Genomic DNA, 21,396 nt, shown 5'->3' with positions numbered 1-21,396 from the left:
ATTTCAAAGAATTTAAGAATTCAGTTTGATAAAACACAGTCTGCTCACTATCTACAACTGTCTCGAGAAACACATAATACGGATCTGGACTGCATAAGGATACTTACTGCATGAATAAATTGTCTATATTTTGGCCTTCATGATGTATCTACAATGTTATTTTATATCGTTTTGCTTTTTCCATGGCCTCATGAAAGTCGATGTTTAATACAACAGACAATAATAAAGAACAATTGACTATAGAAGATTGCATTTCAGTATTATACATGAATGTTTGATCGTATTTATTTTTATTTTTACTTTTTTAATCAATTTAGCGTCCATTTTAACAATTTTAATATAGCCTATGTTCTTCTCCTGGTTATGAATGTTAAATGTGCAAACTTTGGTACATATTGGCCAAAGCGTGTAGATTTGTATAGGGAACATACATACATACGTACGTACATACCTACATTCACTTTTATATATTAGATGTAGTGTGGTTTGTTATATATAATATGTTGACTGTGAGATTTCAAATTAAATGTGGTGAATACATGTATGGGTACTAAGAGAATTTAACAATTCTGGAAAACTTAGATGTAATGTGCCTTGTTTTACTGTGTTACCTGTGTGTTATAATATTTAAAAAAACACAAAGCCTATACATATATGGATGTAATCGCTTTTAATGTGAAATAGGCGGCTTTTGTTGGGCAGGTAAAGTTGTTATATCCCAATACGTTTTATGAAATATTATTCAATGAGTAGCCCAGATGCAAAACCAGCTAACTGCCAAAAAAATGAAAAATGAGATAATGGTAACCATGGTTTCAGTTCGTCATTAGCTACGTAATAAGCCATACATTCGGTTACAAATCCAACTCTAAACCCTTTAAATCTAGTAAATAAAATTGCATACGGTTGCAAAACCTGCTAAGTGTGGAGAGCTTAAGGATGCAATACCTGCTAACTGCACAATGCCATGTTTACTTTTGCAAAACCTGCTAAATGTCACTGAGACAACATGGCCATATTGAGTTACGGATGCAAACGCTGCTATTTCGATCCCCATAAGGATTACATTGAGCATACTAAAATAACGAATAAGATATTATTAGACGCTGATAATAAAGCTACATTTTGCTCGTATAGTTAAATTGACTATACTGCTGCATTTAAGACATCAGCTGAGAGATCCTTCCCGCGCTTTATCGGGGCCTTCTAACATTTTATGTTAAGTGTGTTGAAGTCTTGAAGTGGTTACTGTGATTATCTTACAGTTTTTTCGACTTTTGCCGAAATGAGTGTGGATGGATATGGTGTATCCTGTTTCAATAACTCTGTTAGTGTTGAGGGAGAAGATATAGATGATGAAGAGAATGGTACCAGTGAAAAGGCGAATCCAAAAGTTTAAACAATAAAGGTAAACATTTCCAAAAGGACTACATTCCAATGGGTGTCATCCTTAAAGAAGCAAACATCAGGGACATTGAAAGACTTCTGGAATTGCACTTCCGGGAGGACTGGTTTCGGAAAGCAAAACCTGACCTTCTACACCGAAATGTTCAACCAGCAGCAAGACCTTGCTGTTGCAGACCTGAATGAAGATGGGGATGAACATACGGATGTAGTGGACTCCGAACTCATGGATGAGGAAGAACCGAACATTTTGTAAAGTGTTATATTACATTGATGTTTGTAGAAATTGCAACACCAAGAAGGATACTTGTGACAAATGAAATTGATATCACAGTTTAGATACATGACAATACACAAGGATTAGAATTACAGAACTGTACCTGATCTGTGACCGTGAGATTTCAGTATTGAGTGAAGTCTCCTTGCGCCGCAATCAGAGCTTCTAAGCGTCGTGGTATGGAATCAAAGAGTTCCTGGATATGTTCCGGGGGAATCTCCCTCCACGCAGTTTGTATGCGAGTCCACAAAGCGTCAAGAGTGTGGCTGGAGGACCATGACGAACAAGTTGCCGACCAACCATATCACAGACATGTTCGATGGGCGAAATGTCTTGCGAACGTGCAGGCCAGGAAAGCAGTGATACCCGTCGTTCTTCGAAGAAGACTTGCACAATCCTCGCCACATGTGACCGGAAATAGTCCTGCTGAAATATGGCATGTGGAGTTGCCTGAGGGAGGGGCAGTACCTCGGACTCTAAGACCTCTCTAATGTAGGGGTTGAAGTTCAGATTGTCCTGAATACGTAGGAAGCGAGATCGCATATTGTATCACACTAGGAACTTGTCCGCAATGCCGCTCAACAATGCAGGCTCTCAGACTGCGTTCACCATGGTAGCACTTAACGCGTATGTGACCATCACTGTAGGACAAGTTGAAGCGGGACTCGTACGAACACACTACATTTGGTACTCTGTTTTACACATCTCCTGAGTTTGGGGTCGTTTGGGCCATTTTTTCTGGGTGTTGCACTTTTCACAAACAGTAGTACATAAGGAAACCTTCAAACTATAACATTAGTATTCCGTTCTCCTTTTTTACTTTTTTATAGTACAATATTTGTGTATTTAATAATATTTAGGTATGTAACGAAAATAAGAATGTTCTCTTCTACCGTCAGTTTGTTTCCAAGTTAGTCTCGTCAGATAAACTGTTAACATTGATCAAATACCAGGTTTTGCAAACTAATGTATCGTTAATATGGCTGCCTATAGAGTTGCAAATCCTGCTAACTGCTCTGTTCGGCTGCAAAACCTGCTATTTGCAAATTAATGTACAATATAACTAATTACCTATTAATCATATATTTCTGAGCTGTAGGAAGACAAACTAAATATTTTTTCCCCATTATTTAAACTAGAAATCATGCCTCTAGCATCTGTGGTTAAGTTTTTACACAATTTTCCTCATTTGCCAAAATTCGTCTAACTTGCAAATAGCTGGTTTTGCAAATTGGCTACTCTGAGTAGCCCAGATGCAAAACCTGCTAACTGTAAAAAAATGAAAAATGAGATAATGGTAACCATGGTGTCAGTTCGTCATTAGCTACGTAATAAGCCATACATTCGGTTACAAATCCAACTCTAAACCCTTTAAATCTAGTAAATAAAATTGCATACGGTTGCAAAACCTGCTAAGTGTGGAGAGTGTAAGGATGCAATACCTGCTAACTGCACAATGCCATGTTTACTTTTGCAAAACCTGCTAAATGTCACTGAGACAACATGGCCATTTTGAGAGTTACGGATGCAAACGCTGCTATTTCGATCTCCATAAGGATTACATTGAGCATACTAAAATAACGAATAAGATATTATTAGATGCTGATAATAAAGCTACTTTTTGCTCGTATAGTTAAATTGACTATACTGCTGCATTTAAGACATCAGCTTAGAGTTTCTGCCCGCGCTCTATCGGGGACTTCTAACCTTTTATGTTAAGTGTGTTGAAGTCTTGAAGTGGTTACTGTGATTATCTTACAGTTTTTTTCGACTTTTGCCGAAATGAGTGTGGATGGATATGGTGTATCCTGTTTCAATAACTCTGTTAGTGTTGGGGGAGAAGATACAGATGATGAAGAGAATGGTACCAGTGAAAAGGCGAATCCAAAAGCTTAAACAAAAAAAGGTAAACATTTCCAAAAGGACTACATTCCAATGGGTATCATCCTTAAAGAAGCAAACATCAGGGACATTGAAAGACTTCTGGAATTGCACTTCGGGTAGAACTGGTTTCGGAATGCAAACCTGACCTTCTGCACCGAAATGTTCAACCAGCAGCAAGACCTTGCTGTTGCAGACCTGACTGAAGATGAGGATGAACATACAGATGTAGTGGACTTCGAACTCATGGATGAGGAAGAACCGAACTTTTTGTAAAGTGTTATATTACATTGATGTTTGTAGAAATTGCAACACCAAGAAGGATACATGTGACTGAAATGAAATTGATATCACAGTTTAGATACATGACAATACACAAAGGATTAGAATTACAGAACTATACCTGATCTGTGACCGTGAAGCCTCCGTGCGCTGCAATCAGAGCTTCTAAGCGTCGTAGTATGGAATCAAAGAGTTCCTGGATATGTTCCGGGGGAATCTCCCTCCACGCAGTTTGTATGCGAGTCCACAAAGCGTCAAGAGTGTGGCTGGAGGACCATGACGAACAAGTTGCCGACCAACCATATCCCAGACATGTTCGATGGGCGAAATGTCTTGCGAACGTCCAGGCCAGGAAAGCAGTGATACCCGTCGGTCTTCTAAGGAGACTTGCACAATCCTCGCCACATGTGACCGGAAATAGTCCTGCTGAAATATGGCATGTGGAGTTGCCTGAGGGAGGGGCAGTACCTCGGACTCTAAGACCTCTCTAATGTAGGGGTTGAAGTTCAGATTGTCCTGAATACGTAGGAAGCGAGATCGCATATTGTATCACACTAGGAACTTGTCCGCAATGCCGCTCAACAATGCAGGCTCTCAGACTGCGTTCACCACGGTAGCGCTTAACACGTATGTGACCATCGCTGTAGGACAAGTTGAAGCGAGACTCGTACGAACACACTACATTTGGTACTCTGTTTTACACATCTCCCGAGTTTGGGGTCGTTCGAGCCATTCTTTCTGGGTGTTGTTCTTTTCACAAACAGTAGTACATAAGTAAACCTTCAAACTATAACATTAGTATTCTATTCTCCTTTTTTACTTTTTTATAGTACAATATTTGTGTGTTTAATAATTCATTAATAATAATAATTCATTAATAATAAATTCATTAATATTTAGGTATGTAACGAAAATAATAATGTTCTCTTCTAGAGTCAGTTTGTTTCTAAGTTAGTTTTGTCAGATAAACTGTTAACATTGATCAAATACCAGGTTTTGCAAACTAATGTATCGTTAATATGGCTGCCTATAGAGTTGCAAATCCTGCTAAATGCTCTGTTCGGCTGCAAAACCTGCTATTTGCAAATTAATGTACAATATAACTAATTACCTATTAATCATATATTTCTGAGCTGTAGGAAGACAGACTAAATATTTTTTCCCCATTATTTAAACTAGAAATCATGCCTCTAGCATCTGTGGATAAGTTTTTACACAATTTTCCTCATTTGCCAAAATTCGTCTAACTTGCAAATAGCTGGTTTTGCAAATTGGCTACAATATGTATTACTGATTTGTTACTTACTTACTGGCTTTTAAGGAACCCGGAGGTTCATTGCCGCCCTCACATAAGCCCACCATCGCTCCCTTCCTGAGCAAGATTAATCCAGTCTCTACCATCATATCCCACCTCCCTCAAATCCATTTTAATATTATCTTCCCATCTAGGTCTCGACCTCCCCACAGGTCTTTTTCCCTCCGCCTCCAAACTAACACTCTGCATGCATTTCTGGATTCGCCCATACGTGCTATATGCCCTGCCCATCTCAAACGTCTGGATTTAATGTTCCTAATTATGTCAGGTGAGGAATACAATGCGTGCAGCTCTGCGTTGTGTAACTTTCTCCATTCTCCTGTAACTTCATCTCTCTTAATCCCAAATATTTTCCTAAGAACCTTATTTTCAAACACCCTTAATCTCTGTTCCTCTCACAAAGTGAGAGTCCACGTTTCACAGCCATACATAACAACCGGTAATGTAACTCTTTTATAAATTCTAACTTTAAGATTTTTTGACAGCAGACTGGTTGATAAAAGCTTCTGAACCGAATAATAACAGGCATTTCCCACATTTATTCTGCGTTTAATTTCCTCCTGAGTGTAATTTATATTTGTTACTGTTGCTCCTAGGTATCTGAATTTTTCGAACTTTCGAACGATAAATCTCTAATTTTTATAGTTCCATTTCGTACAATAAATAAATCATTATTATTATTATTATTATTATTATTATTATTATTATTATTATTATTAACATCATCATCATCATCATCCTTCACGAATTAGGCCTCTGTAGACCTGTTTCGGCCCCATATTATTACAATATTCTGGTCACGAGACATAATCATATACTTAGTCTTTTCGGGATTTACTTCCAACCCTATCACTTTACTTGCTTGAAGTAGAATTTCCGCGTTTTCCCTAATCGTTTGTGGATTTTCTCTTAACATATTCACGTCATCCGCATAGACAAGAAGCTGATGTAACCCGTTTAATTCCAAACCCTCTGTGTTATCCTGAACTTTCCTTATGGCATATTCTAGAGCGAAGTTAAAAAGCAAAGGTGATAGTGCATCTCCTTACTTTAGCCCGCAGTGAATTGGAAAATCATCAGGTGGAAATTACTGATTTGTTATGACTATGATTTCGGTGATGAATGAGGCCGGTGACATTCAGGAATGTTGTGGCTCGAATTTCCTGGCATTTGCCTTACGGTTGAGGGAAAACCCTGAAAAACCTCAACCGGGAAATTCAACCCGACCGGGAATCGAACCCGGGCCCCCTGCGTAAGAGACCAGCATGCTGACCGCTACACCACAGAGGTGGTCCAAATTTCTTTCTCTCATCGTTTTAATTATTCCTTCTGTCCATGTCAATTTTGGTATTTCCATCTTCCTTTTTCCCGTTGGAATCCATTCATACATTTTCTTCGGCAATCTATCTTCTGTCATTCTCTTCATATGACCAAACCATCTTAATTGTTTTGTTTTAATATAGTCTACAAGGATCCTTGTACTTTCATTTGTTCTCTTAATTTCATTTAATCTAATACTATTATACACCGTGTACTTAAAAGAGTATAGCAGTTTATAGTCATCATATTATTATCACTCAGATGAGGAGTAGAAAGTTGTTTGTAACTCAAATGAAAGAGGAAGGAAGACAGTTTTAGCACAGTCTAGTATATATAGTCACGAAGCTCAATACGTAGTAAATATGCATCCATAGATAGTTGCTAACCACTAGGATCGCTAATATAGCCTCATTACAGACAATGCGAAATAGTCCGGCACAGTCTATTGTTCCTAGCATCCTCACAACTCAAGCTTCGTGACTGTATATACTAGACTGTGGTTTTAGTGTGCTTTTAGCATTGCCTGCTGGACCGCATCTTATGGCTGCGTAACTGCGTAAGTGTTCCTACAACATTGCCATGGATTTGAAAAAACTGCTATTTTACAAGCAGGAAGTTACCACCATACTGTCGTTAATTCGAACCGTGATTACCAGTAATCTCTTAGCTCGGTTACGGGAAGCATATATTTCTTCGTAAATATGTTTAAACTTGTTGAAATGTTTTATATCATTTTCAAACAGTGCCAACTGCGGTACATCAGGAAAAATGCGACATATACGACTCCACTATACCATATTATAAGGAAAAATATCATCTAACTTCGATCGAAGTTATTGGATTACTGTTTGGGGCTAGAGGGATCATCACAAAAAGATTATCGCGTTTTTGCAAGCAGTTTGGTCTAGGATAAACTCTTGTCACTGAAGTATCTCTGTCTGCAGTGAAGGGATCTATAAAAATTCTAAGAAACCATCTCTATAAGTAAATAGATTGATCTCTTTCCTATGGCGATCTGCTCACTTAAGTTGGGTCCTGCAACTAGTGCTGAATAGACTACTGTGATCATTTGATAGCAAATAGATACTAGGAAATTTTATGTTTCTTCTAGAATTAATGATGTTTTTTTAGTAGTTTTCAATTATTTATAATTAATTGTGTTATTTCTTTTTCTTTTCCTTCTCCATTGTTTTCTTTTTCTCCATTATAATTGTTTACGTACCATTTACTAAAAAAAAATAACAATTTTATAGTATGCTTTGTCTTCTAGGCAGCCTTTACTTGGAGGAAGCTCAATAAAATTTATTCAAAATATTACGTTAATTTATTTTAACAATATTTTTAGTAAACGCCTGAGGCAAGCATAGGCCTACCTTTATAATTGTATTTATCTTATACAAACCCGTTAATTAGAACTTGTGTTCATTTAGTTCATTTATGATGCTGCACTCCCGTCATAACCAGGATGAACAGCGTGAAAACAAATTTGACAGATAACTATGAGAAGAGGAACAAAGGTGTACGATGTCTTGTGTAGTACTGAAGGTTGTAAGTTCCTAGTTTTGATATATATACATTTTGGTGGGAATGTGCCTGCTTATAAAATGTTTCAGCGAATCTCCTAATGATAACTGCGATACTTTCCACTTTTAGATCTTGATGTATCTGTTCGTTTCTTGTGTATCACCCGCTGTTATGAATTACACGTAACACTTTATTTTGTACTACTCGAATGGGATTTAACGTTGTCTTAGGTGCATATAATAATAATAATAATAATAATAATAATAATAATAATAATAATAATAATAATAAAGATTTATTTAACCTGGCAGAGTTAAGGCCATATGGCCTTCTCTAACACTCAACCAGGAGTAAAAACGTTACAAAAACACTACAAATTTACAAAGTACACTACAATTTTACACATAAAACTGAATAAGATAATAATAATAATAATAATAATAATAATAATAATAAAATTTAAACAAAAGTAAGTAGAAATCAGACATAATATATAACATACAGAAAAAAAGAAAAAAGCATAATAAAATGTGAACAGCAGGTCAAAATAAATGAGACGTACAAAGTATAAAAAAATAAGACAATTATTGATGATAAAAAAGGTAAAAAGGTAAAGGTATCCCCGTAATATACCATGAAGGCACTTGGGGGGGGCATGGAGGTAGAGCCCCATGCTTTCCATGACCTCGGCACGAGAATGAGGTGGTGTGGTCGGCACCACGCTCTGACCGCCTTTTACCCCCGGGAAAGACCCGGTACTCAATTTTATAGGAGGCTGAGTGAACCTCGGGGCCGTTCTGAAAGTTTGGCAACGAGAAAAAAATCCTGTCACCACCTGGGATCGAACCCCAGAACTTCCAGTCCGTAGCCAGCTGCTCTACCAACTGAGCTACCCGGCCGCCATTATTGATGATGATAATAATAATAATAATAATAATAATAATAATAATAATAAAAAATAAGAATAGTAATAATAATACTAACAGTAGTAATAAAATAGCGCAGTACAAAGCATACAGTGAATACAATATTTTTAAGTACACACAGTAAGGAAAATTACGATTATATATAGCTCAACTTATCACATTATAGATATACCATTATCGGAAAATATGAAAACAAAAATATAAAATAAGTTAAATATCACTAGAACATTAAAACAAAATGTGAATACGTGGAAACATGCAATACGACACTTGTCATAATAGTAAGTTAGTTTGGCAACTCGTCATAAGATAATTTTCTAACTTGGATTTGAAAGATTTCATTGTTTGGCAGCCCTTGACTTCAGGCGGCAGAGAGTTCCAGTGACGAGAGGTAGCAACAGTGCAAGATGAGGAATACAGAGATGATGTGTGAAGTGGAATTTCTAGCGTGTTATCGCGTTGTGATGGAGTATTAATATTATGATAGCGAGAGAGAGTATGAAATCGAGCGAATAAATAAGAGGGGGATGAAGTGTGCGTAATTCGATATAATTGAACCATACAAAAGCACTGATCTAATCAGCAATTTATAAATTGTCACTTTTTTAGATGTTGACAATGCACATGTTTTTAGAAGGGGATACAGTTGTACCATTCTTGCTATTGTTTTTGCTCGTGTATTTGCAATATTGGTATGCCATAACAGACGACCATCCAAATGGATACTTAACAGAATCCTGAAATTGAAGGGCAGTACCATACAGTGTTAGGAACTCGCACCATGGCCCACGCACATAAGCGCTGATTGAGCAGGCAGTGTAAACAGCCACAGGATGTGATCCAATAGGCAGTGGGTTTTAGTTGTATGCATGCGCAGATCAAGGCTTCTAAACTTGCGCAGATAGCTTTCTTTTGTTTTGTTTCCTTGGCAGCTATAATAACAAAGAAGGCGATTCCTCAACAGGAAGCATTTTGTGTTTTGACGTTTGAGAGTTGTAAATCGGTTCTAACAGTTCAACGTGTGTTTCGTAGGAAGTTTAATCGTGATCCCCAAATGTCAACAACATTCGTCGATGGCATAACCAGTTGGCAACGACCGGTTGTCTGTGTAAAGGTAAAAGTGTGGGACGAGCAAGTGTGTCTCAGGAGAATGTTCAGTGCGATCTTGACTATTTCTTACGAAGTCCTAAAAAGTTCTCTTTCTTACGAAGTCTAATTGTGATCTTGCAGTGTAAGTGATGACAGTATGGAGAGTCTTAAGAAGACACTTACATATGCGTCCCTACCGTTTACAATTATGGCTGGTATCACCATACATCTATATTACTTATAAATTGCAGAAAAAATTACTAACTGTTAATTATTTTGTGTTATTTATATTAAATTAATGAGAGATGTTGATGATTTAATGCCTTTCTTATGACAGTGGACACTTAATGTGTTTCACCTGGCTATTATAGGCAGTAGACATCTAATTTTACAGTTGCTGTTGTCTCTCCTGCTTATGGAAATGAAAATGCCCAATGTTTTAGTGTTGGTTGATTGGTTAATTGGTTAATTAACGACGGTGTATCAACTACGAGGATATTTAAGCATCGATGTTATTGGTGTTAGCGAGATGCTATTTCGCGAGATGAGGCCGAGGATTCGCCGTAGATTACCTGGCATTCACCTTATGGTTGGGGAAAACCTCGGATGTTTTAGTGTTATTTTTTGTACAGTTACTGGCATTTTATCCCAATATACAGTTTACGATATGTTCAGAATTAACAAAATTACCTATTACATTGACAATTGAAATTGTTTTGATTAGAAAATTGTTATGGAATCGGTAATTTATTGAGAGAGTGAAAAAGCTTCTCTTTCCAGACCCATTGGAAATAGGAAAGATTTAAGCAAATTACATTTATTATTTTAATATTATATTATAGATTTATGGAGAAAGTTACACGACACAGAATTGCACGCATTGTATTCTTCACCTGACATAATTAGGAATTTAAAATCCAGACATTTGAGATGGGAAGGGCATGTAGCACGTATGGGCGAATCCAGAAACGCATATAGAGTGTTAGTTGGGAGACCGGAGGGAAAAAGACCTTTAGGGAGGCCGAGACGTAGATGGGAGGATAATATTAAAATGGATTTGAGGGAGGTGGGGGTATGATGATAGAGACTGGATTAATCTTGCACAGGATAGGGACCGATGTCGGGCTTATGTGAGGGCGGCAACGAACCTTCGGGTTCCTTAAAAGCCATTTGTAAGTAAGTAAGTAAGTATTATAGATTTATATTATTAATTTGTCCTACAGAATAATATCTGTGACATTGACAATTAATATTTCAAGAGAAAAATTCGCTCTGGCGCCGGGAATCGAACCCGAGTCCTTGGTTCTACGTACCAAGCGCTCTGACCACTGAGCTACGCCGAATTCAATCCACAGCACCGGACCGAATCCTCCTCCTTCAGGCCACAAAGGGAAACATTGAAGGAGGAGGATTCGGTCCGGTGCTGTGGATTGAATTCGGCGTAGCTCAGTGGTCAGAGCGCTTGGTACATAGAACCAAGGACCCGTGTTCGATCCCCGGCGCCGGAGCAAATTTTTCTCTTCAAATATTAATTGTAAATTAAATTTAATTTAAATTATTTCTTTTGAAAACTAAATAACATTTTATACTATTATTGATGATAAGGAAAATGTAAAAAAAAATCAAATAGAGAAAACATACCAAATAGAATGGAATAATACCATTGATTCGTTATTAATTTTTTTCACACATTGCAAGTTAAAATAAAAATAAAATTATGTTTTCAATTACAGCATATTCCTTTGTTTTTCTAGTGACATATTATTTCTTGGCTGCAAGTCAAGAGTAGGACATTTAAATGATGTATACTTAGTGGCCCTTTCTTTATCAGCAGATTTTTCAGTCACAGAATTGTCTTTCCTGGTTATTTGTGAGTAAAAATCATCTTGCAATTTCTAGGCTTTCCATAAACCGTATGTGTTATGCACTGGTCTTTTTTAAGGCTTGAAGAAATACAAACTTAAGTAACTGCAAAATATTAATCGACAAGTGACGAGGCTAACTGGTGCAACAGATTTACTCAGCACTCTTCTTTGTAAGCTAAATGGTGCAACATTTTTACTCAAGCACTCTTCTTTGTAAGCTAACTGGTGCAACATTTTTACTCAAGCACTCTTCTTTGTAAGCTAACTGGTGCAACATTTTTACTCAAGCACTCTTCTTTGTAAGCTAACTGGTGCAACATTTTTACTCAAGCACTCTTCTTTGTAAGCTAACTGCTGCAACATTTTTACTCGAGCACTCTTCTTTGTAAGGAAAATGAATTTCTTAAATATTCAGATTTAAATCCAAACATTTATGTTGGGGCGATTTTCTGGTGTTGTGACTTGAGACAGCAAAGAAACTATTTCTGTGAATGTACAACAGTGTCAATGTCTTGATCGCTAGTTTTATTTTTGGGGATTTTTTTTTTCTTGTCTGTCACTGTTACTAGAATTCCCATTGTTACTTCTCCCCAAACATTTGATAGAATTATTTGCACGTATGTTTGAAGTGCATAGTCTTGCAAATTAATTGTTGGCACATTCCGATATTCTCTCCATTCATTCGGAAACAATATTGCTTGGAATTTGCACGTTGATTTGCTCTATAATTGCGGAGTCTATGCTCTTTAAGTATATCAATGACTACGTTATTTAAGTTGAAATCATTTTGTCTGTCACAATTTAGCTCCCAGAATTGTTTGCAATTTTCATTTCGTTGTTCTGAAATTTTATCAAACCAGCCGTAAATTCATTTTGTGCAGTCAACAATTTTAGGAACTTTTGGTGAATGCGGTTTACCTCCTGTACATGTGTAACTTAATCTTGTATTTTGTCTTTCTGAACCATTACCAGAGACATGTTCTGTTTCTACCACCACCTCTTCGTCATTTAAGTACTCTTTTGGTGGTGTTTCTAGTGACTTTGATGCAGTTCTCACTTATTCATACGAAAGAATAAAATAATAATAATAATAATAATAATAATAATAATATTATTATTATTATTATTATTATTATTAATTCACCTTGAAGCAACATTATCATCTTCTTGCCTCTTTAAACCACTGCAAATCCAGTTATTATCCAATAAACAGTAAAATAACATGCACACGCATGTTTTTAGTACAATCACAAATGAAAATGGACATAAATAATAAGATATTTGGTACAAATATCCACTTTCGCAGCCCAAACCTTTACAGTGTAACCAATAATAGTTACGTGAAAAACATTAAGTGAAGTGTTAAATGTAAGGTTTGATTTCAACTGCATAAAACAAGACGGAAATTGACAGGTGAAACCCACTAATGGACTTAGTGTGTTGTACGTGTATATTTTCGTTCATTTCGCACTTAGTGGAAATTGAAATTATTGATTATCTCATAAAGAATTATAGATACGACATAATGGACTTCACCAGACGAAAGACCACACAATTTTACATAAGGAACATCCAAAACCTGAAATTACTAAAAAACTGACTTAGTGTGTTTCACCTGTAGGCCGACGATATGTTCTAAGGTTTTATCAATATCAAATTCTAGTTTATCTGCACTATATCAATCAACAATCAATCATTCATTAGATTCAACACTGTATTAGAAGTGTTTATATAAAGTGATCATATTATTTACTTCGATAATCACACTTGTATCGTCTGCAAAATATGAGATTCTCTGGGATAAAATATGTATGGTCAAGGATGGGCAACTCGTGCTCCCAAAGTGCTAAAAAAACCTTGAAAGAGAGAAAGACAGACGGAGCCAGCCGCAGCAGTAACAAGTTGTTTGTAGTTCGCTGCAAAAGCAATTCATTGCCGCGGTTGGCTCTGGCGGCTCATGCAGGTGGTCGTGATATCTACTCCATGATTTGAATTTCAGAATGAAGCATGGTACAATAATTATAGTAATTTTAGACAGACTGTACCTAAACACACATAACGAAATTATATTATTTCCTAGCTTTGTAATTACTTTAGTACTGGAAACACAACCTGAATACACTTTTTCAAGAGACAACAAACATAGATGCAGCACTTATTTATTATTACACTTATTTATTATTATTATTTGTTAATATTTATTATTATATGTCTTATTTGAAACATAGAACGCGAGAATTTACAAGTCTTTATACATTAAAGAGTATATCTCTGTTCTCAGAAATGAAGGGTACACGGAAATAACGATCAAGGTCCATTTTAGAAAGTTTGGAGAAAAACGAATTTTAAAGTTTAAGCACTTAATACTTTGTTATGTGTGTATTTAATAGAAATTGACGTAGTGGAATGTCAAGAACGATGATTTCTTATTACTAGCTAGACCACATGATAGTACTTCTTTTCCACTTTAAGATAGTATTATTAACTCAATTTCGATTTTTGATGGACCTTGATCGTTTTTCCCGTGTACCCTTCAAATGTAATAGTCTGTATTCGCAAACAAACACAAATTCAAGGAAGTATTTTTTAAATGTCACGGCAGACGAAATAAACTTACTTCTAAGCTCTTTCTTTACTTTGAGACCTTTTACACTTCTTTCTTGTATTAAAATCTGGCTCAAGCACATACAGTAGGCCTATATATGGAAGCAAAGAGTATATTTGATAATTCTGACTTAGGCAGCATTGCGAACTGTTCGATTCCTGATTTCGCTGGAATCTGAGTGGCGTGCTGTTCTGTAGATATATCAATTCAAGCTATAAACTTTCAGGATCTTCTATCGGCTGTAAGCCAAAAGAATTTCAGAGAAATCTCTATTCCTTGTCAATTGGCACTGTTTCCCCAAACTTACCAGTGAATTCTGCTGTAGGTCTTGAAATAGGGCCCTGTATTTGATAAGAAGATTTTCTTATCACTCTTCAAGATAGTTTATAGTCAAAGAAAGTGAAGTTGTCTATGTTCTACATGATACAGCCACATTTCAAATTTATACGTAAATGCTCTTAGCTAGTCGATTATATGTTGTGCAATTACGCACAACGTGCTAACGATATTTGATATCAGCCTCACCTTGTTGAGAGCCCATTTTTACCTTTAGCTGTTCTAAAGCAGATCTACTTCTTTACTAAAACCTTCACTGTGTTTATTTGTAACATGAACTGTCAATCGTAAGAAAGTTAATAGAACATAATACAAGCTTTACCTCCTTTCCTAATAAAAAATCTTTCTCTTTCGACTCATCACTAAAGGGAAATGATCTGGGGATTATATTGTTTTTCACTTAAAACGAGCCGCTACTTACTGCAGAGGCGAAAAAACTTGTTTACAGGCAGTATAGTACAGAGTCCGTTCTACCTGCACTGAGGTTGTGTTCACACTTCGAGAGTACGAGTTGCCCACCCATGTGTATGGTTGAGGCTCAACGTTTAATATAAACTAGAAACAACATCATGTATGTTTAATCAATAGTCCGAAGACTGGTTGGAAGCTCATAACCCATAAGTAACACCAATAAGGCATCACTCATGAGGCAACTAAGCCAGGAGATAATGAGGTAGAGTGGCCAGTTCCTTATCCCCTCCACTGTATACATCGCTGACTGGTAACATATTACACTAATCAGACATCAGATATATACAAACAATAATTGTTCTTCTGATACATATCATCAAGTGAGGTGTACTGCCTGATAATAGACGTAAGAGCCCGAACCAGAATACCGTAATGAACTTGCTCATGAGATTACTTTACAATTTATGCACAGACAAGCTTCAAACTGGACTGTCTTGATATTCAACTTCAACACAGCCAGCTTTCTGCATGTAATGTAATAGTAGCTGCTGACACAAAAAAATAGAAAATGGGTATTAATTAAGCTGAAACTAATCAGAAAGATAGAGTGACTTAGTTCTTAAGTACAGTACTATTATTTAGTCCTGACAGTCGCCGGCAATCTGCGCCTGGGTCAGGCGAGTCCATTAGGTTACGCCAAGGGATGTTCAGGTTGGTCTGTTGCCTGCAGTCAGAGCGATCGGATGTCACGCATGCGGTATAGCGTTGTGTTTCTAGTACAGTTAAGCTGTACTGCATTCCTTATCTCTGCTCCGGAGCTCTCCCCACTACTCCTATTACCGGTACTTCCCTTCTTTCGCGTCGCTGAGCTGTCAGGACTAAATTATCGGTCTGTACTTACCATTGAAAGCCAACCAGTGAAATAACATTATGTAGGCCTACTTATATTCAGTCTTCTTGAAGGTAATTTCTTTCAAGTAATATTTCAGAAAAATTGTTGTCTAGCCAGCAGTATGTCTGTAGTTGCAATTCTATTGCAGAAAGATCGGTGTCTGAACGGGCTGCAGATGCCTGCTATAAAGAAGATTGCAATGCTCCCCAAAGTGATGTCCCAGCTGAGGAAGCACAACTTGAAGCACGCGTTTATTGAACACGGGGTATTGTTCTTGCTGGCTATCTGGTTAGCACCCATGCCTGACGACAGCATGCCCAGCCTCAAGATCAGAGATAACCTCCTCAAGCTCCTCTGGGAGGTAAGTCAGTTCTGTACTACTCATAGTGTAAAGCAGCCATCGGTAGAATTGAGACAGGGAAATCAAACTCCCTAACTCCAATAAACCAAATTTTACAGGCGAGAGAAAAAACTTATTATTTCCCTTACTAACTTTAAATATTATACATTTATATATGAATACTGTGTAAAATTACATTCTTTATCAGTTAAATACATCAAAACCTAAATTTTTATATTATCTTACGCTACAAATTAAAATAAACACTGCTGGAGTTGGTGGTTTTCTGACTTTCATAGTGTATGTATAAAGAAAAGTCAACAAATATGAGCCATGTGAAGAAAAAAGATAAGTATATCATAATTCCCTTATGAAACATTGGAATATATGAGAAAATGGAAGTTTATTATTAAGATTAACATTGCTACATTTTTTAAATTTCAAATGTATGAGACAGAAAATCACAAATTACCATAAAGCACATCACAATACACAAATAAAACCACAAACTATATTAAAATGTTAACACAGTCTCATTCATGTTACAGATTCTGTTTCTCTCTCTCTCCCTCTCTCTCTCTCTCTCTCATGTTCTTCCTGTGCATCTAGATTTTAGAGTATTACTGTCCGCAAACAGAGTTTGGTAATTCATCCTACTTTTCTTAGAAATAAACTGCATTAAATTTTGCAAGTCCTTTTGCTTTCTCCTTTCAATGACAATGCTGAATTGTACTTTAATTGACTGGGGAATAATGCATTTGTATTGGGTTTTTGGAAGTTAATCGACTCGATATTGTGCCTTTAATAGTCTTACATGGATTTCATAGATTTTTGTGACATTCTGAATACCGTATCGTATCATTTTACTTAGTTGGTTGAGCGATATACCAGAACCCACACTTTCTGAAGTCGAAATTGCGATAGAAACTCTGAAAAAGTACAAGTCTCCAGGTATTGATCAAATTCCAGCAGAATTAATACAAGTGGGTGGAAGCGTATTATCTAGCGAAATTTATAAACTTGTACTTGCAATTTGGGAAAAGGAAATTGTACCAGAACAATGGAAGGAGTCCATAATCGTACCTATTTTTAAGAAGGGGGACAAGACTAACTGTAGTAACTTTCGAGGAATATCACTTTTGTTGACGTTGTACAAAATTTTGTCGAATATCCTTTTGAGAAGGTTAACTTCATATGAAGGGTACACTGCAATAACGATCAAGCTCCATTTTAGAAAGTTTCGAGAAAAAAGAATTTTAAAGTTTAAGCATTTAATGCTTTGTTATGTGTGTATTTAATAGAAATTGACGTAGTAGAATGTCAAGAACGATGATTTCTTATTACTAGCTAGACCACATGATAGTACTTCCTTTCCGCTATAAGATAGCATTATTAACTCAATTTCGATTTTTGATGGACCTTGATCGTTTTTCCCGTGTACCCTCATATGTACATGAAGTTATTGGGGATCATAGTGTGGTTTCAGGCGTAATAGATCGACTATTGATAAGATTTTTTGTATTCGACAGATATTAGAGAAAAAATGGGAGTATAAGGGTACAGTACACCAGTTATTCATAGATTTCAAAAAGGCATATGACTCGGTTAAGAGAGAAGTTTTATATAATATTCTTATTGAATTTGGTATTCCCAAGAAACTAGTTCGATTAATTAAAACGTGTCTTACAGAAACTTACAGCAGAGTCCGTATAGGTCAGTTTCTATCTGATGCTTTTCCAATAAACTGTGGGCTAAAGCAAGGAGAGGCACTATCACCTTTACTTTTTAACTTCGCTCTAGAATATGCCATTAGAAAAGTTCAGGATAACACAGAGGGTTTGGAATTGAACGGGATACATCAAATGTCTATGCGGATGACGTGAATATGTTAGGAGAAAATCCACAAACGATTAGGGAAAACGCGGAAATTCTACTTGAAGCAAGTAAAGAGATAGGGTTGGAAGTAAATCCCGAAGAGACTAAGTATATGATTATGTCGCGTGATCAGAATATTGTACGAAATGGAACTATAAAAGTTGGAGATTTATCCTTCGAAGAGGTGGAAAAATTCAAATAACTTGGAGTAACAGTAACAAATATAAATGACACTCGGGAGGAAATTAAACGCAGAATAAATATGGGAAATGCCTGTTATTATTTGGTTGAGAAGCTTTTGTCATCTAGTCTGCTGTCAAAAAATCTGAAAGTTAGAATTCATAAAACAGTTACATTACCGGTTGTTCTGTATGGCTGTGAAACTTGGACTCTCACTTTGAGAGAGGAACAGAGATTGAGGGTTTTTGAGAATAAGGTTCTTAGGAAAATATTTGGGGCTAAGAGGGATGAAGTTACAGGCAATGCAATACACGATGGCATCAGGCAATGCAACCAGCAAAACACATGACGTAGCATGGTTGTGGGTAGAGTTGAGGGCACGCTCAGACATCAGTGGCGTGCAGCCATCACAACCTTCATATTTACTATACCGTAACTTTCAAGGTGCCACAGAATTCTAAGTTTATGTCACAAGTAGCCATTCTCAAGATAGCGAATACACTTTCATCTTTCAGCCGCGATCTTTGTTATGATTTTCCAAGTTTCAATTTTGAAAAAAAAAAAAAAAAAAGTTCGCAACTGTAAGTGAAACCAAACATAGCCACTATATTGGCGGCAAATAAGCTAAGGGAAGCGTATTTTTCCGTAGACAGAATTTTATAGAAATTTAAACCACACATGTCTTTGCACCGCGTTTGTAAATATGTATCACTCTGTAAATCAACTACTACTTACTGCATTTCTGGCTTAACCTTGTTTATGTCTATGGTCAAAGGATTCGCAAAAAGTAAGAAATTATTTGCAATATTTTTAAAATCACCGAATCTCCGTTGTTGAAATTCTGTTTCTAGATTTAGATGAGCATAATTATTTAAATTTGATTCAGAAATATCAGAAAGAGATTGTAAGCATGGGAGATGATGGAACTGTTTTTCCCTCATATTTGATTTCCAGACATTTATCACTTATTTATTTATTAGTTATTTATTTGTTTGTTTATTTATTTATTTATTTATTTATTTATTTATTTATTTATTTTGCTAATAATTGTAACATAAAATATAATATATACAGAAAAACTTTAGCTCGCCCTTGAAAGAGCAGAACTCGTGCTCAGGGGCGGATTCCTAAATTGGAACTAATAAGTATATAATACAATAATATGTCACTATGCAATTAGAATATAATATAAATTTAAATTTACAATTTTCCAATTTTTATAAAATCCATACATAACTTTTTAAATTTAATACTGGAACTACTAGAATTGACAAGTTTAGGATATTTAAATATAAATTTGTTATATATTCCTGGGCCTAAATTACTACTATGATTAAATACTGTAGCAGTGTTACATTTTGGTTCAAACAGTCTTAAAGAATTCATACCTTTTGTACCTATGAGAATACAATTAAAAATTATTTCGGTTCTTATGTATGAATTTTATTAATACAATATAATAAATGTGTCTTATGTTAAGAACATTAAAGTCTAAAAACAATTTTTGAGATGGAAAATAAATAGATTTATGAAGACATATTTTAATTATTTTCTTCTGTAATAAATAAAGTGGATTAAAATTGGATTTAAATAAGCTACCCCATCCTATAATTCCATATATAATTACCGATTGAAATAAAGTTAAATATATTTTGCGTAATAAACTTATTGACAAGTAATTCCTCAATAAAACAAAATTATATATTTTTTACGTAATTTATTACAAAGGTAATTAATGTGTTGATTCCATTTTAAATGATTGTCGAAAATTATGCCTAAATACTTAACTTCAGAGGACTCCTTAACCTTCCAGTGCTGGCGCCAAGTCTCACAGACCCGGCACAATTACTTTTACTATTTACTCTGAAGTGTTTGGGGGTAGAAGTCTGTTTCTCCACCTAGCTTCCTGTTTCTTTCCATAGTTGACATGTGAGTGCCGACGTGGCTATTCGTGCAGTAGTAAGCGAGATAATTACGTAACGGGTCTGTCAGACTTGGCGCCAGTGTTGGCGTTACACAGTTTCATTTTGAAGTTTTAGTGCTTAAGAATTATTTGTGGTAGTAACGAACTGATTGGTTCAAATATCAGCGGATTATTCTGTTTACTGATGATATGAAACATTTTGCTAATTTTTAATTAATATTTAGCTTACGATATACTTCAAAAATGTATTATGAAGAAAATGAAAAACGAGTTGTGACTTTGCTAGATACTTCTAAAATGTCTTACGAAGAAAATGTAAAATGAGTTGTAAGTTTGCTAGACGAGGTTGTAAGCTCTGAGAATGATAGTGAACCCTGTGATGATGACGCCGACACTGGTGAAGAGGACGGTGAAGTGGAAGTATTTGATGGCAATACAGACACAGGACAGGAAGGTGAGCGCGAGTGGTGATGATGAACAATTTGAGATTCCGAACAAAGTTCCTAGAGTTCCCGGTTTCAAATCTAAAGATGGTACGGTATGGAGACAACACTGCTCACCAAAGGCTGTTAGGACTCGGCAGTGTAATATCGTGACGCATCTACCAGGTGTGAGGCCATGTGCTAGAGAGGCTAAAACTCCTACTGATTGTTGGTGTCTTGTTTTTGATGATTGCATATTAAATGTTATTTATTTTTATTAGTCATCTACGTTTTGACAATACAGAAATAAGAAATGATAGAAAACAATGGGATAAGTTAGCTCCAATTCGTCAGGTGTTTGAAATGTTTTTGAACAACTGGAAAAAAGGATACCCAATAGGTGAATTTGCAACAGTAGATGAAATGTTGGAAGCTTTCAGAGGCAGATGCTCATTCAAATAGTATATGCCTAAAAAACCTAATAAATATCGCATCAAAATTTTTTCCTTAGTTGATGCTAAGATATGG

The 21,396-nt window shown here is 36.0% G+C and overlaps 1 long non-coding RNA gene across 1 annotated transcript in view; it reads left to right on the top strand.

Annotated features, from left to right (window-relative positions):
• The window catches only part of LOC138710005 (uncharacterized), a 45,258-nt gene that overhangs the window by 9,253 nt on the left and 14,609 nt on the right, over positions 1-21,396 (top strand). The window contains exon 3 of the long non-coding RNA XR_011335009.1: positions 16,276-16,488. This is a non-coding gene — a long non-coding RNA (uncharacterized lncRNA). The remainder of the gene's footprint in view (positions 1-16,275; positions 16,489-21,396) is intronic.

The sequence above is a fragment of the Periplaneta americana genome, chromosome 12 (assembly GCF_040183065.1).
Source record: "Periplaneta americana isolate PAMFEO1 chromosome 12, P.americana_PAMFEO1_priV1, whole genome shotgun sequence".
In the NCBI taxonomy this organism is placed as follows: Eukaryota; Metazoa; Arthropoda; class Insecta; order Blattodea; family Blattidae; genus Periplaneta; species Periplaneta americana.
This window is presented reverse-complemented; position numbering and strand designations above follow the sequence as displayed.